This window comes from Callospermophilus lateralis, unplaced genomic scaffold (genome assembly GCF_048772815.1).
Source record: "Callospermophilus lateralis isolate mCalLat2 unplaced genomic scaffold, mCalLat2.hap1 Scaffold_1808, whole genome shotgun sequence".
Lineage (NCBI taxonomy): Eukaryota > Metazoa > Chordata > Mammalia > Rodentia > Sciuridae > Callospermophilus > Callospermophilus lateralis.
Window position 1 is genome coordinate 159540 of NW_027512844.1, and position 18373 is coordinate 177912.

An 18373-nucleotide genomic window follows, 5' to 3' on the forward strand; every position below is an offset into this window, starting at 1 on the left:
TTCTTCAGTAAATAATGGGGATGTGAGCATACAGGGGCTGCCTGGTGGAACCCAAACTCCTCATCAAATTTAGTACACAGCATTGGCCATATTACCAATTAGACAACCAAAACCCATGGCCCCCAGAGAGGTCTCTAGATCCTCAAATTCTGTGTGACCGTTTCAACTTCGGCAAGTGTTCTAAAGAATCCATCCTTTTGGAATTTTTTTCCAAGGAAATTCCCCTATGTGTAGGCCTTTTCCCTTCAATGCTCACATCCTGAACTATGCTTCTCCAATAGATCCTCACCCCCCGCCTTCTGCTCGAGACTCTCTGCTGTCACTCCCACATCAGCAACCTGATTTCTCCGTTCCAATTACTAGATCAAAACCCCAAACCTCCCCTGGTTCTCAGACAATTGCCCCCTTGCTGAGCTTTCAGGTACTGAGGTACCCTTCCACCCACTCACTCCACTCTTCTCCTGTCAGTGCCCGCACCAGGTCCCACCAGGTCCTCTTACCAGCTAACCCAAAGCTCAAACCAGCTGAGGAGTGCCCTCAGACACCTATCCAAGATGTAATGAAAATGGCCTTTAAAGTTGCTTTGTCATCACTGAAAACAGGTTACAAAGAATTTAAAGTCCCTCACAGGCTTTTTGGGATACTCACTCCCGTCTTCCCCTCTGCTCTACCTGTTCTACTGATCAAGTTTTGTTGCCAGGAAAATCCCAAACCCCTTTCCCATTATTCTTTTATATCTCTTTTTCCTCATTCTCAGAATCACGGTGCTGCTCTCACCCCCCCCCCCGCCTTCCCCATCTTCCCCCTCTGTACCAGGCCCACAGAAAAATCTTAAATGGCCTTCTCCAGAAGTCTTCATGATGGCTGACTTTAGTACTTTCAACAACAGCGTCCCTATAGAAGAGTTCAGTGTAGATAAACTTCCTCCTTTTGTGTTGCTCTGTTCTACTTGGACACTGGCTGGGAAAATTAGCACTCCTAAGCTAGACACCCCCTTACTAGTTTTTGACAAAATATGTGAACAAGGCCTCTGGCCTTGAGCTGGGGCTTCCAAAAATGGCTACATTTCTAAGATAAAGAAGTTTACAACTGGGCTCCATGGTACCAGCTGGCAGGAAGAAAAAAATGAGAAGAAAAAGCTCTCCCCCTCTCAGGTGTCCTTTGAAAGTTAACTTGCCCAGAGCAGAGGAAAAAAAAAAAAAAACAGAAACAAAAACTGTGTTTTGTGAACCTCTGCAGACTGTGAATTTCTGAGCCACTTACGTTACATGTTGGGTACAAAATTCTGAAACTACCTAAACTTGGGGTTCAGGGGATTAATTGAACAACAGAAGCTATGCCCTCTGAATTCGGTTGCAAACAAATAGGACTGTTTCTCTGTCTTCTGTGCTATCTTAGGTGCCTTGCCTTGTCCGTCCCTACAACAGTATAATTCTATATACTTTAGCATTGTTTATGTTTTCATAAAATGATCAACAGATGGGATTAAGTATGTAATGGTGCAGATGTTTCCCAGAGTTCTCTATCATGACGCAGGATCATTTAAAGATTCAATAGGGGGGGCATACAAACTGGTTCCACCGGAAACCTGTATCCCTCACTTTAGTCATCCTATTAGGAATAGGAGTTGCTGCAGGGGTGGGCACAGGAACCACTGCCCTAGTCGATGGGACACAACAAATGACCCAATTAGAAGCAGCAATAGACCAAAACTTAAAGGTATTAAAAACCTCCATCACAGCTTTACAGGAATCTTTAATCTCTCTCTCTGAAGTTGTTTTACAGAACAGTCGAGGGTTTGACCTCCTCTTCATGAGAGAAGAGGCCTTTGTCCTGCATTGAGGGAAGAATGTTGTTATTATGCAGACCACATTGGAGTTGCAAAAGTATCTATGATTAAATTAAGAAGACGCCTTGTAGAGCATCAACAAGAGAGAGAGGCCCAAAAAGGGTGGTTTGAGTCTTGGTTCACAGAGTCCCCCTGGTTAACTACGCTCTTATCAGCCCTGGCCAGTCCATTAATAATCCTCATATTATTGCTAACTGTTGGACATTTTTTGCTCAACCATGTAGTTTCCTTTCTCCAAGCTCAAATAGGAAAAGTTAAAATTATGGTAATAAGAAAACAATATACCACACTAGCAGACATAAAATGTGACACCCCCAATGATCACTTTTATGATTAAAAGTAACCAAAAGAAGAAGTGGGGAATGAAAGGTTAACAAAATAGGTATTTGTCACTTCCAGTTTTTCGGTATGTTTAACAAAACACTGTTGATATCTTGAGAATGGTTTGTTTATCTTGTTCCCAGAATGTGCTGTACCAACTGCAAACCTGTAGAATGTACTCCCTCACCCGTTTGCATGCAAACTGCCCACTTGCCCTGAGCCATCAATAATCATCCCTCCCTGCCCTCTCCAAGGAATGTATATAAGCCTGCTTAAGCTGTTCTCAGGGCTCTCTGCTCTATTCAAGGGAGCTCTGAGCCCCAGCATGCTGGACGCCCATAAACCCTTGGCTGTTGCATGAGAAAGTCTCTTGTGGTCTCTTCCTCCGATGCTCGCCTGACCTTTACATTGGTAAAATAATAAGTGTGACCTTTGCTTTTTGTGTCCAGAATATTACTGTGATAAAATGTATATGTAGATAAGGTGACTTGAGTATATCTTCCGCAATTTCTGGGAGCAATATTTTGACAATGTACAAATTAGTATTGGGTGTACAAATAGGTGTACCCTATGACTATGAATATAGAGATAATGCATGAATAGACCGTACTGTGAATAAATAATATAATGGGTTCCAAATTTAAATAATGCATTCAATTCATATCTGAAAATATACAGGAAATCTTATATTGATACACATACATTTATTCCAACCACTTATAAATCTAAAGGTAATATTAGGTTTATGGTTTATCATGAAGAGTGTGTGAGTTTTGCTTCAAAAGTGGTTACGGAAAGTCTTAAAAGGGAATCACACCTGTGTTCAAGCCCAGGTGGATCCATTCACCTCTTCCAAGTGCCACACAAATTACCACAATTCAAAACAAAATGCTCCCACATGGTCCTTATCTTCTTCCTTGTAGACACTCATCATAAATTCTGGATGGAGGTTTCCATGAGGGGCGAGGTCAAGACAGTTTCCAAAATAACCTCCCTGGCCCCTCATTTGCCTAAAGTCTGTGTGGCCTTCAAATCCAGACTGTGAATCAGGAGTGATCAAATAGGCCTGCAATTAATACTGCTCGGCTTCTCCAATTTGAGGCCTACTGTCTGTGGGGTATAGATACTTTATGTGAATTGGAGTCATGAGAAAACCCAAGAGCATATGGGCTAGCCTCTGCAGGGCTTTGAAGTACTCATTTGACCCAAAGGATCCCTATTCTCAATTGATGGATGTCAGGAACCCTAGAGAGGAAGGTGGCAGTCTTCATCCACAATGACTGCTTTTTGACCATTTTAGTTTTGGATGCACCCATGGGATCTTTTTTTAGATCCATCAGTTGCTGAGAATCTAAGACACAGCCTCACACAGGGTCAAGAGGCTGACTCAGACACATCCCTTTCCAAAGCAATTAAGCAAAGAGCCCCAGGTGATGCCCATTCATTTCCATTTTAAAACTGTTTTCTTCAGGCTTCACAAAGGGGTGGCCTGAGGCAAAGAACTTCCTGACATTCAGGGCAAGAGAACAATAGGTAAGCAAAAGGTGCAAAGCAGGGTTTCTCCACTGAGATTTAATGGTCATTCTGATATCTGATTTTTCTGAGATGCTCGCCATTCCCTTGAGCTATCCAGTACATGGCCATGCCACAGAGCTTGGAGGTGGTACATACCTTAGACACAAAACCATAAGCTTATTCTGGAGAAGTGCCAGAATTCTGGAAGAAAACTGGAACTTAGAAAGATTCCAGTTGTTACCCACCGATAAGGCAATCTGAAGTCCATTCAAAAATCGGGTAGTGTGAATGCTGGGAAGCTTTCTACTAGACAGGACACATCCATTGATGCATTCTCTTTTCTAATGTCTACCACCACTGACACAGTGTGATAAACAGAAATAGAAACACTCGCTTTGTCAAATGACTTACTAGAAACAGTTCATTTCATACCAAAAAAAGCGCCTTGCCTACCTATTCTCAGAACATGAGACAAAACCAATAACCCACCCCCACATTCACAAAGGCACCTCCTTCCCCAAGAAGGTCTGTGAATATCTTGATTGTCCTCTGATTGGTGGGCAATACTATGTTCCCCTGAAATGGCCTTACCTGTCTCAGTTCTGGTCTCCTTGGCCAACTCTGTGAATGTGTCAGGACCCAGAGGTGAGCCACTATCTGCTTTCTCAGGAAAGGCTCCTCTTCAGAGCTTTGCTTGAATCTGGCCATTCTCAGTAGGTATCAGGAAAGACTGACTCTGTCATTGGTAAACCCAAAGAAGTGAGTCCACTGGGACTGGGACTCAGACTGCCTCTGGGTGCCTGGCTTCATGAATCCCAAGTTCAGAGATTTCCATCACCAAAGAAGTGAGGTGAGGTCCCTTCCTTCAGGAACTGAATGAGGTCACTGCCTTGGCAACCACTTTGTCCTAAGAGTTGCTTCCAAGGGTCCCATGAGACAGAATCTGCTCCTAATACCTGTGAAAATTTCACAAGTTAGAATGGTATATCAACCATAGGCACCCAGGAAAATCTCTCCAGACAGGCCAGATTTGGCTTCCAAGTGTAAGATGAGAAACAGGCTGCCCCTCCTTCGTGTGACACTTTCACAAGTTAGAATGGTATATCAACCATAGGCACCCAGGAACTGCTACCCACACAGGCCTGGTTTGGTCCATCTTCTCTGTATTAAGAAGAGAGAGGCTGATTCAGACAGAACCCTTCATTCTGACCAGGTTGTTTGCCATTGAAAATGACTTTTGCTCTCTCAGGTCCTTCATAGCTGCGTATATATTCTCCAGTGATCATTTCTGCAAGGAACTTTGAGGTTCTCATTAGGGGGAAGTTCCCCTATATTCCTTTATTGTAAGACCAACTCTGTCACTCCTCTCTGTAAATTTGGATTTAGGGAACAGTGTATGCTTAGGGTTAATAACATGTTTTATTTGTGTTAGGAATCATTTTGCTGGATGAATAATGGTATTGGGCACCTGCAATATTTATAAGAATATATATTTGAAATGTAAGTATGAAAACAGAAATCTAGGTAAGATTTGAAGCCAGGAAGGGCATTAGGCCCTTGATTGGGATATTTAGCTTTGAAATACATTTTGCACTGTGGTATCAGATAAACCTATACACAATGGAGTAAAAAACTTGTACCTCAGGTGCCTGAACGTCGAAGAGAACATCCAGTCAAAAAGGGATAGTCAGTAGGTTTAGGAAGATCCTAGGTTTCGGAAGAAGAGTGAGTCTTCGAGTTGGACGAATAGTTTTTTAGCAATAGGGTTTCCTTTAGAGAGTGAATGTAAATGTCAGCACATATGAAGAGTCAATCACAAAGATAAACTGGGAAACTTATGTAGGAAAGAAGATATCAATAGAGACATTAGGAAATCAGGCAAAGTGTGAATTGAGTGATAGGATTAGACATTTTCAACAGGCTTGAGGTTGAATATATAATCTTAGGAAGAAACAAATATGTAGTCACCAATAGTATTGACATTTGATAGCATTAGGCAACCTGGAAATTGATGTTATTAGTAATATATACTCACTTTCAATTTAGGCTTTGGTACATTCATAAGTGTGACCTTTGCATTTGTGTCCAGAATATTACTGTGATAAAATGTACATGTAGATCAGGTGACATGAGTATTTCTTCCACCATTATGGGGAGCAATATTTTTAAAACCTATAAATTAGTATTGGGTATACAAATAGGTGTACCCTGTTTTGATGAATATAGAGATGATGCATGAATAGAGCATACTGTGAATAAATAATATAACTGGATCCAACTTTAGAAATTGGAATTGGAATAAATTGATATCTGAAAATATACAGGATATCTTATATTGATAATGGTATACATACATTCATTACAACCAGTTATACATCTAATCGTAATATTAGGTTTATGGTTTATCATGAAGAGTGTGTGAGGTTTGCTTCAAAAGTGATTATGGAAATCGAAAATAATGTGTTTGGAAAGAAGTCTCATGAAAGACCAGTCAAGAAACCTGGAGGAATACATGTGTTCTGGAGTAGGAAGTGATTGAAAGTGAAACAGATGTTTTAAATTTTGAAATTTTGGATGAAATATTTATCCAATGATGTGCATAAACTGAAGAAATAGTAGTGCACCAGTGTTGAATAAAAATGAACGTCAAAATACACATCATGTCCCATAGTAATCTACTAGCCTTGATGTTAAACTGGGTAAGTGACTGTAGAAATATTAGCATTTGTATGCACCTTTCACTGAAGGTAGTTCTCAGTTCTAGGAAACAAATATGTATTTCAGGTGAGTGAATATTTCTGAGAATAATCTTGTGAAAAGTTGACTATAAGTCCACATATATGAATATGAATGTATTTATGGAGTGTATAATAAGACATATATTTCATATTTTGAAAAGTCTGGAATATATATATATATATATATATATATATATATATATATATATATATATATATATATACATATATACACACACACACACACACACACAAAACACACACAGACATTAAAAATTAGGAATATATATGCCAATCCAAATTCATGGTGAAATATAAATCTTCCAGAGGTCCAAAATTTTTAATTTTACTGAACATGGATTTATGAATAATGTTGTTCAACTACAAAGGTCACCCATAGGTTGAATTTTAATATCCAACAGCGTTTATGAGGAGTGATCTCTTCTTATAATTTGTATCTGCCAAGTCAGCCACCTCACAAGAATGTACATGTGATACCAGGTAGGATTCTACATGTGCATATAAAAATACATGTTCTCAATAGGCAACAGAGAAAGGGAGACAGTAATTCACATATTTATTAACTTTAAAAACACACGGAGATCTATTTCAATTAAAAATTAACTAGATTTTTAACACCTACCCTACATAATGCAAATAGCAACTACAGCTATACACCATGCCTCCACTGAACTGCTTGTATTTCTATTCTGTTTGGTTTATTTTTCTCCATCATATTAGGATTAGTAGTCAGAGTCTAGTAGTTTATGAGTTAGTTTCAGGGATTCAGTATTTTGAATGGAAATTTGGAAATTGAATCCAATGTGTATGCAAACATGTGCTACAAAAATATGTTCCCACTCTCATCCACAACAATGCCTTGACATTACCTTCACCCCAAGTAAGACACAATTAGAGGAGAAGAGTTAGAAAATCTGTGAATGCATATCTGGAATGGAATACGCTCAGGAGTTCAGAATCTTGGAGGTGGTAGAGCAGTTTCCAAAAGTAAGGGACATGGTAACCACTCCACAAACATGGAGCTCTGCTGGCCTAAAGACTTCTTGAGAAACTGCCTCTGAGGTTGGGCACTTGAAATATATGTTGTTGTCAGGAGCTTTAGCTTCCTTTCTAGTGAGATCATCAAAGCTGGGTCTGCATCTATGTGACCTGGAAGACATGGATTCTTATTTTACAATGAACATGAGGCAGTAGTGCTGAATTCTCTCTTTGTAGGTAAACTGTGGCCAGTGGGGGCTAAGTGGTTCCCCTTGTGGACTGTGAAGCCATTTGGTCCTCCTCCACTTTTCGTGGTGGTTTTTGCTGCTTCACTGGAACTTTGGTATTTGCTTCACAAAATACAACAATTTCAACTGGGAAACAGTGCTGGAGAGAGTTCTGCCGCATGTGGTGGGTCAGGGTCTGCAGGAGAATGCACCATCCAGGCTTCTTTCCCACATAGCTTTCACCCTTGACCATATCAACCTGATTCTGAACATTTCCCTGAAACCTCTCAAAATAACAAGATGCCTTTACAAATAAGGGTCTACTGGCTGCACCATGTCAGTCACAAGCTATTTGGAAACAAATGGCCAAACCACATTCTCCCACCACAGATATTTTATCACACACCTGCCCAACACTGCTCTAGGCCCACTACTCAGCAGGCTCCAACTTACTGACATCTCTGTTATACATTATTTTCATAAAACCCAGTCAATCAAGGCACTCTCTGGTATACTCATAATCAGCAACAGGACATCCAAAAATTCTCCAGTGCCCCCTGGTCATGGTAATTTCAACAATTTCATGGTGTTTATCTTGCATTTTTCAAGGATGAAGTTGAAGGCATTCTGGGTTTCAAAAACCATTAAATGTTGAGGAAGCTCATTTGAGTGAAACTCTGGAGAAGTCTCATAAACAAGGCTTCCCAGAGAGTGGACAAAAGGCCTCATGAAGCCAGGCCAATTGAGGTCTACAATGTGAGCTCCATGTGTGTTTTGATTCTCCATTATGGCTGCCAAGTCATTAAGAATAAAATCATGGGATATCTTGGCTGAGATTCCAAGTGCTCTGTGGAAAGCCAACCTGGGCCTTGACCTCAGTTTATAAGGGCGACTCTCATGCGTGGCCTCCTAAAATCCCAACTCAACTCATGGCAATACTTCTCTGAGGTCAGTTCCAGAACTCAGTCTCTAAGGGGATTCACACCAGAGTTCAAGCCCAGGTGGACCCAGTCATTTCTTCCAGTCGCCACAAAAATGACCACAATTTAAACCAAAATACTCCCACATGGCCCTCATCTTCTTCCATATTGATACTCATCATAAACTCTAGCTGGAGGTTTCTATGAGGGGCGCTGGACAAGACAGTGTCCAAAATAAGTTCCCTTGCCTGTCATTTGCCAAAAGTCAGGGTGGCCTGGACATCCTTCCTGTGACCAGGAGTGATCAAATAGGCCTACCATTAATACTGTTCTGCTTCTCCAATTTGTGGCCTACTGACTTTGGGCTTTAGATTCTTTATGTGGATTCGGGTCATGAGAAAACCGAAGCACCAATGGGCTGGACTCTGCAGGGCTTTGAAGAACTAATTTGACCCAAAGGATTCCTATTCTCACTTGATGGAGTTCAGAAACCTTACAGAGGATGGCGAGAGACTTCATCCATAATGAATGCTCTTTTGGCCATTTTGGTTTTGGATGCCCACATGGCATCTTTAGAACCATCAGCTGCTGAGAATTTAAGCCACAGCCTCACACAGGGCCAACAGGCTGATTCAGACACATCCCTTTTGAAATCAATTACTCAAAGAGGGACAGGTGATGCCCATTCATTTCCATTAGAGAACTGTTTTATTCAGGCTTCACAAAGGGGTGGCCTTAGGCAAAGACCTTCCTGACACTCAGTGCTATAGAACAACAGGTAAGCAAAAAGCCCAAAGGAGGGTTTCTCCACTGCGACTTTTCTGATCACACTGATGTCTGAGTTTTCTGAGATTCTCGCCATTCCTTTCAGCTATCCAGTACATGGCCATTTCACAGAGCTTGGAGGGGGTACATATCTTGGTCACAAAACCATGAGCCTATTCTGGAGAGTGGCCAGAATTCAGTAAGAAAACAGAAACTTAGGAAGGTAGCAGGTCTTGCCCATCAATAAGGCAAGCCTCCGTTCTTTCATAAATTGGGCAGGATGAGTGTTGGTAAGCTTTTTCCTAGCAGGACACATCCATTGATGCATTTTCTATTGTAATGTCTACAACCACGGACACAGTGGGATACACAGACTTAGAAACACTGGCCTTGTCAAATGACTTTCTAGAAACAGACCATTCCAAACAAAAAAAACCACTTTTCCGACCTATTCTCAGAACATGAGACAAAACCACAAACCCATACTCATTCCCATAAAGGCACCTCCTTCCCTCAAGTAGGTCTGTGACTATCTGGAGTCTCCTCTGCCTGGTTGGCCATAGTTTGTTCCCACGAAATGGCCTGTTTGTTCTCAAATCTGGACTCCTTGGCCCACTCTGTGAAGTTATAAAGAGCCAGTGGTAAGCCACTACCTGCTTTCTCAGGAAAGACCTCTTTTCAGAATTTTCCTGGCATTTGGCCATACTCACATCTGTAGGTACCAAGAAAGACTGACTCTCTCCATGATAAATCCAAAACAATTGAGACCTCTGTGACTGTTACTGGGCCTGCCTCTGGGTGCCTGGTTTCCGGGATAACAAGTTCAGAGAGTTCCATCACCAAAGAAGTGAAGTAGGTCACTTCCCTCATGAACTGAATGAGCTCACAGCCTTGGCAACCTCTTTGTCCTAACAATTTCTTCCTTGGGTCCCATGAGATGGAGGCTGCCCCTACTTCCTCTGACACTTTCACAAGTTTGAATGGTATATCAACCATAGGTACCAGGGGAAAGATCTTCACACAGGCCTGGTTTGGTCCATTTGCTCTACATTAAAAAGAGAGAGGCTGATTCAGACACATTCCTTCATCCTGACCAGGTTGTTTGCCATGGAATATGACTTTTGCTCTCTCGGGTCCTTCATAGCAGTCTACATCTTCTTCAGGGATTATTTCTTCATGGATCTTTGAGATTCTCAGCAAGTGGAAGATCTCCTACATTCCTGTATTATAAGACCAAGTCTGTCCCTGCACTGCTGTAAAGTTAGATTGAGGGAACAGTGAATGGTTAATAACATGTTCGATTTGGGTTAGGAATCATTCTGCAAGATGAATAATGGTATAGGGAACCTGTGATATATAGAATATTTAGGTGAAATGTAAGTATGGAAACAGAAATCTATGGAAGATTTGAAGCCAAGTAGGCCATTGGGCCCTTGAGTGGGATACTTAGCTTTGAATTATATTCTGCACAGATGTCTCTGATAAATCGATATACAATGAAATAGGATCTTGTACCTTGGATGATGGAATAACAAGCAGAACATCCAGTCAAAAAAAGATAGTCTGTAGGATTAGCAAGATAGTCATTAGGTTTAGAAAGAAGAGTGAGTATAGAATTTGTACCAAAAGTTCTTTTTTTTTCTAAATTAATTTTTATTGTAGGTTGTTCAAAACATTACATAGTTTTTGATATATCATATGTCACACTTTGATTCAAGTGGGATATGAGCTCCCATTTTTACCCCATATACAGATTGCAGAATCACATCAGTTGCACAACCATTGATTTACATATTGCCATTCTGGTGTCTGTTGTATTCTGCTGCCTTTCCTATCCTCTACTATCCCCCCTCTCCCCTCCCTTCCCTCTTCTCTCTCTACCCATCTCTACTGTAATTCATTTCTCCCCCTTATATTTTTCCTCCTTTCCCCTCACTTCCTCTTGTATGTAATTTTGTATAACCCTGAGGGTCTCCTTCCATTTACATGCAATTTCCCTTCTCGCTCCCTTTCCCTCCCACTCTCATCCCTGTTTAATGTTAATCTTCTTCTCATGCTCTTCATCCCTACTCTGTTCTTAGTTACTCTCCTTATATCAAAGAAGATATTTGGCATTTGTTTTTAAGGGATTGGCTAGCTTCACTTAGCATAATCTGCTCTAATGCCATCCATTTCCCTCCAAATTCTATGATTTTGTCATTTCTTAATGCAGAGTAAAACTCCATTGTGTATAAATGCCACATTTTTTTATCCATTCGTCTATTGAAGGGCATATAGGTTGGTTCCACAGTCTTGCTATTGTGAATTGTGCTGCAATGAACATGGATGTAGCAGTGTCCCTATAGTGTGCTCTTTTTAGGTCTTTAGGGAATAGACCGAGTAGGGAAATAGCTGGATCAAACGGTGGTTCCATTCCGAGCTTTCCAAGAAATCTCCATATTGCTTTCCAAATTGGACGCAACAATTTGCAGTCCCACCAGCAATGTACAAGAGTACCCTTTTCCCCAAATCCTCGCCAGCACTTGTTGTTGTTTGACTTCCTAATGGCTGCCAATCTTACTGGAGTGAGATGGTATCTTAGGGTGGTTTTGATTTGCATTTCTCTGACTGCTAGAGATGGTGAGCAGTTTTTCATATACTTGTTCATTGATTGTATGTCCTCCTCTGAGAAATTTCTGTTCTGGTCTTGGCCCATTTGTTCATTGGGTTATTTGTTATCTCATTGTCTAATTTTTTTTAGTTCTTTGTATATTCTGGATATTAGGGCTCTGTCTGAAGTGTGAGGAGTAAAGATTTGTTCCCAGGACGTTGGCTCCCTATTTACCTCTCTTACTGTTTCTTAGGCTGAGAAAAAACTTTTTAGTTTGAGTAAGTCCCATTTGTTGATTCTAGTTATTAACTGTTGTGCTGTGGGTGTCCTATTGAGGAATTTGGAGCCCGACCCCACAGTATGTAGATCATAGCCAACTTTTTCTTCTATCAGACGCCATGTCTCTGATTTGATATCAAGTTCCGTGATCCACTTTGAGTTAACTTTTGTGCAAGGCGAGAGAAAGAGATTCAGTTTCATTTTGTTGCATATGGATTTCCAGTTTTCCCAACACCATTTGTTGAAGATGCTATCCTTCCTCCATTGCATGCTTTAGCCCCTTTATCGAATATAAGGTAGTTGTACATTTGTGGATTGGTTTCTGTGTCCTCTATTCTGTACCATTGGTCCACCCGCCTGTTTTGGTACCAGTACATGCTGTTTTTGTTACTATTGCTCTGTAGTATAGTTTGAAGTCTGGTATAGCTATACCGCCTGATTCACACTTCCTGCTTAGCATTGTTTTTGCTATTCTGGGTCTTTTATTTTTCCATATGAATTTCATGATTGCTTTCTCTATTTCTACAAGAAATGCCGTTGGGATTTTGATTGGCATTGCATTAAACCTATAGAGAACTTTTGGTAATATCGCCATTTTGATGATGTTAGTTCTGCCTATCCATGAACAGGGTATATTTTTCCATCTTCTAAGATCTTCTTCTATTTCTCTCTTTAGGGTTCTGTAGTTTTCATTGTATAAGTCTTTCACATCTTTTGTTAGGTTGATTTCCAAGTATTTTATTTTATTTTTTTTTGAGGATATTGTGAATGGGGTGGTTGTCCTCATTTCCATTTCAGAGGATTTGTCGCTGATATACAGGAATGCCTTTGATTTATGCGTGTTGATTTTATATCCTGCCACTTTGATGAATTCATTAATTAGCTCTAATAGTTTCTTTGTAGACCCTTTTGGGTCTGCTAGGTATAGAATCATGTCATCTGCAAATAATGAAAATTTGAGTTCTTCTTTTCCTGTTTTTATGCCTTTAATTTCTTTCGTCTGTCTAATTGCTCTGGCCAGTGATTCGAGAACTGTGTTGAACAGAAGTGGTGAGAGAGGGCATCCCTGTCTTGTTCCAGATTTTAGAGGAAATACCTTCAGTTTTTCTCTATTCAGAATGATGCTAGCCTGAGACTTAGCATAGATTGCTTTTACAATATTGAGGTATGTTCCTGTTATCCCTAGTTTTTCTAGAGTTTTGAACATAAAGGGATGCTGTACTTTGTTGAATGCTTTTTCTGCATCTATCGAGATGATCATATGGTTCTTATTTTTAAGCCTATTGATGTGGTGAATAACATTTGTTGATTTCCGTATATTGAACCAACCTTGCATCCCAGGGATAAATCCTACCTGATCATGGTGCACATTTTTTTTGATATGTTTTTGTTTCCGGTTTGCCAGAAGTTTATTGAGGATTTTTGTATCTAGGTTCATTAGAGATATTGGTCTGTAGTTTTCTTTCTTTGAAGTGTCTTTATCTGGTTTGGGAATCAGGGTGATGTTGGCCTCATAGAATGAATTTGGAAGTTCTCCCTGTTTTTCTATTTCCTGAAATAGCTTGAAAAGTATTGGTATTAGTTCCTCTTTAAAGGTTTTGTAAAACTCTGCTGTATACCCATCCGGTCCTGGGCTTTTCTTAGTTGGTAATCTTTTGATGGTTTCTCGTATTTGATGGTATCTTGTAATTGATATTAGTCTGTTTAGGTTGTCAATATCCTCCTGACTCAATCTGGGCAAATCATATGACTTAAGAAATTTATTGATGCCTTCACTATCTTCTATTTTATTGGAGTATAAGGATTCAAAATAATTTCTGATAATCTTCTGAATTTCTGAAGTGTCTGTTGTGATATTGCCTTTTTCATCCCGTATGCTAGTAATCTGAGTTCTCTCTCTTCTTCTCTTCGTTAGCGTGGCTAAGGGTCTGTCGATTTTATTTATTTTTTCAAAGAACCAACTTTTAGTTTTGTCAATTTTTTCAATTGTTTCTTTTGTTTCGATTTCATTAATTTCAGGTCTGATTTTAATTATTTCTTGTCTTCTACTTCTTTTGCTGTTGTTTTGCTCTTCTTTTTCTAGGATTTTGAGTTGAAGAATTAGATCATTTATTTGTTGGTTTTTTCTTTTTTTAAGGAATGAACTCCAAGCAATAAATTTTCCTCTTAGAACTGCTTTCAATGTGTCCCATATATTCCAATATGTTGTGTCTGTGTTTTCATTTATCTCTATGAATATTTTAATTTCCTCCTTGATGTCTTCTATAACCCATTGATCATTCAGTAACCTATTGTTCATTCTCCAAGTGATGCATGATTTTTCCTTCCTTCTTTTATCGTTGATTATCAATTTCATTCCATTATGATCAGATAAGATGCATGGTATTATCTCTACTCCTTTATATTGTCTAAGAGTTGCCCTGTGACATAATATATGATCTATTTTTCAGAAGGATCCATGTGCTGCTGAGAAAAAAGTGTAACTGCTTGATCTTGGGTGGTGTATTCTATATATGTCAATTAAGTCTAGGTTATTAATTATGTTATTGAGTTCTATAGTTTCCTTATTCAACTTTTGTTTGGAAGATCTGTCCAGTGGTGAGAAAGGTGTGTAGAAATATGCCTTTAACTTGTTTCTTTTTTAAATAAGACTTTTTTTTGGGGGGGAAAATCCAGTTTGAAATATAGCAACACTTTTTTGGCAAGGCAATAACCAAAATCTAAAACAGCATAAGCTACATGTCCAAATGTAAAAGGCATTGAATAAACCACAATATTTTTTTTCTTTTTTGGGGGGGTGCACGACATACTGAACACAAGATAGAATGTCTCAACATTTTGAAATTATAATTTAAAGCTTAAGGCTAAAAGCTGAAAAACTGCTGAGTTCTTGTTAGATATTAAATGCACCTTTCCCTGTTTCCGGCAAATAAAATCAGAATTTATTATTTAATCACACCTCAAAGTTTGAGTTTTCTCTTGGTACAAAGCAACCACTACATACACATTAAAATACTTATTTGTTAATTTTATAATTTTTCCCTGGCTCATCCAACGTGCAATGCACATGACTCCAAAGACTAGAATTTGGGGCTAGTGTACATGAACTGAAAAATCACAACCCCAAACTTCTAATTAGTTCTTAAAATTATTTATAGGACACTCAGATTATTTTTATTTCTCAACAAGATGTTGCACTGTCATTTGATTATCAGTCTACCTCAGCACAAAAAAATTACAGATTCTAATATGAGAGACTAAACATTTCAAAAGTACTAGATTTAACAGCTCAGTGAGATCATTACAAACAAGTTTGTTTACATTCTGCTGAAAACCTCTGAATGGTCTCAGCACCTACCAAAATCTACCAGGCTCCAAGGACCATGTCATGTTAAATGATGGCACCACTTTTTAAAAGGAGCCAATTACTTTAGCTATGTCATTCAGAGCCCAAAATCTGAAGAATGACCAAAATCAAATCTTTATTTTTATAACTGTATAAATGTGATCCAAATGTGTCCACCACTAGTTTTTCCAAAAGAAACATGCTATAAATAAGCAAACTACATTTGCTCACTGATGTGTGTATGGACTTCCTAGATGTCTCATTGGGCTAATTACAGACCACTCACAGTAATATATTTTCAGTATTAAAGTGTAGCATGATGTTAAGCCATTTTAGCTTTTACACATACATGTTGCACTTCTGGCTGATAATGGAGAAAAATTTGAAGCATTACACTGTTAAGCAAGGTTGCATCCATTCTTTTAAATGGCGTCAATATCAATGTCATCATCTTTGTTGTCAGACTTCACAGTTTCAACTTTCGGTACACTGGCAGTCTTTGAGTACACCACCTCAATGTTCTCATCTTCATCTTCTTCACCACCAGAAGATTCTTCCTCTGCTTTCTTCAACCACTTTATAAATGGTTCTGCTTTGAAACGAATCTCTTTGGCAAGTTCTTTTGATACATATTTCTTAGAGGCCTTTTCTGACCAGCTGATGATGACCTCCTCTTCTAAAAGGTCTGTGTCATACATTTCCTTGAAGATATGTGGAATCTTAGAGAGGAGCTGAGCTTGATGCATTGCCACCACACACTCCAAACCATGAAGAAGGTATGGTTGAGCTTTTTTGTTATTGTGACAAAATCATAAGAAATGGCACCTGTATTTCTTAATCTGTTGTCTAATTTTCTCATTAAAAAGAACTTCAGTTAGAACAAAAGGGCCCATGGCTTTTACATCCAGCCTTTCTGCTTCTGCGACAATTTCTTTGTCTGATGAGTCAATGATACCCTCTTCTTTTTTTTCTTAACAAAATCAAACAGAATATTGACACGCTCTTCTACAGTTCTTTCCAAATCATCACTGAGTGTCAGAACTTTTGTGTGGTCACTAATTTCATCCATTCTACGCCTCTGAGCTTCTTCAGTTGAATCCTCTCCCCAATCATCATCCTCCTCTTCTTCCACAGCATGTGGAGGAGGACTGATTTCATTTGCTGGTGGTGGTGGTGGTGTCTCACTGCTGGATACAGAACCATTTTCCTTGTCTTTGCCCTTTCTATTTTTCTTTTCCTTTCCTTTCTTTCCTGGACCACTGTCACTATTCTCAGGTGGGTTTTTGAGAATAAATGTGCAGAGTTTTTGATGTGTGTCAAGCATGCCTCAGTAGCCACAGGCTTTACAAGAATTACCTATTGTTTGCTTCTTTGGATTGACATGCAGTTCTGTTTCAGGATTCTCACACTCAGGACAGAGAACAAATTTTTTAATGAATCCATCCAACATGTCTTGCAGCTTATTCGCCTCATGAGATCCATTGACAATGTAACGGTCATTCTTAACATCAAACTGGGTCTGTGCTCCCAGCTCACAACCAAAATATTTGGTGGGATACGTTGGAGGCCGATTAAGCACCTTTGCAACGTCAACCATGTTGACTATAACTGTCTTGATTCCATTTCCTTTTCTCTCAACCTTGGCAATCAGACGGGGCATCTTGTAGCGATAGAACTGGTCTGACACGCTGCGGTTGACGTTGACAAACATTTTGGCTTATTAGTGGCTTTATCAATAAGATGAAGAGATCTTTGATTGCAACTTTTTGGTATCTTCTGTCTGGAGAAGAAGGGATGACATAAACGACTGCAAGAGTTCTCGGTCTCTGACATGAAAAAATTTTCGCCACTGAGGCTGTAAGCTCCTTGCTTGTACGCTATGTTTCTCCAATACAGGTACCAATGGCTGAGCAACAGCTCATTTTCGTCAAATAAAGACATAAACCCAATGCGGCTCCCCCGGGACTGGGAGGAAGAGGCGCTGGAAACCGGGTCCGGAGCGGCAGGGCGGGCGAGCGGAGGGCGGCCAGGCAGGTGCCGACGCCGAGCAGCGGGAAGGGCTGTCCCAGCGACGTCCGCGTCCACACCGGCAGCGCCGAGCCTGGCGACCTCTGGAATGTTCTCGCTCTGACTACCAAAAGTTCTTTACAAATAGGGTTTCGGGTAAAGAGTGAATGTAAATGTCAGCACATGTGAAGAGTCAGTCACAATGATGAATTGTGGAAAATATGTAGGAAAGCAGATATAAATAGAGACATTAGGAAATCAGCAAAAGTATAAAGTGTGTAATTTGTTTGATATTTTCAAACGGGTTGAGTTTGAATGTATAATCTTAGGAAGAAACAAATATGTTGTCACAAATTGCATTGATCTATGAGAGCATTAGGTAACCAGGACATGGATGTTTTCATTAATCCATGCTCACTTTCCATTTAGGCTTTGGTAAAATCATAAGTGTGACCTTTGCATTTTGTATCCAGAATATTATTGTGAAAATGTATATGTAGATAAGGTGATATGAGTATTTCTTTCACCATTTCTGTAGCAATATTTTGTAGACGTATAAATTAGTATTCCGGGTACAAATAGGTGTACCCTGTGTCTATGAATATGCAGATAATGCATGAATAGATCATACTTTGTGTAAAAAATATAACTGGTTCCACTTAAAATAATACATTGAATTGATATCTGAAAACATAAAAGAAATCTCATATTGATATACAATCATTCATACCAACCAGTTATACATCTAATGGTAATATTAGGGTTATGGTTTATCCTGAAAGGTGTGTGAGTTTTGCTTCAAAAGTGATTATGCAAA

General features: G+C 39.5%; 1 pseudogene; it reads right to left on the reverse strand.

Annotated features, from left to right (window-relative positions):
- Nucleotides 1–15971: 15971 nt before the first annotated feature.
- On the reverse strand, nucleotides 15972–17424 carry LOC143389748 (eukaryotic translation initiation factor 5 pseudogene; annotated as a pseudogene).
- Between the last annotated feature and the right edge of the window lie 949 nt (nucleotides 17425–18373).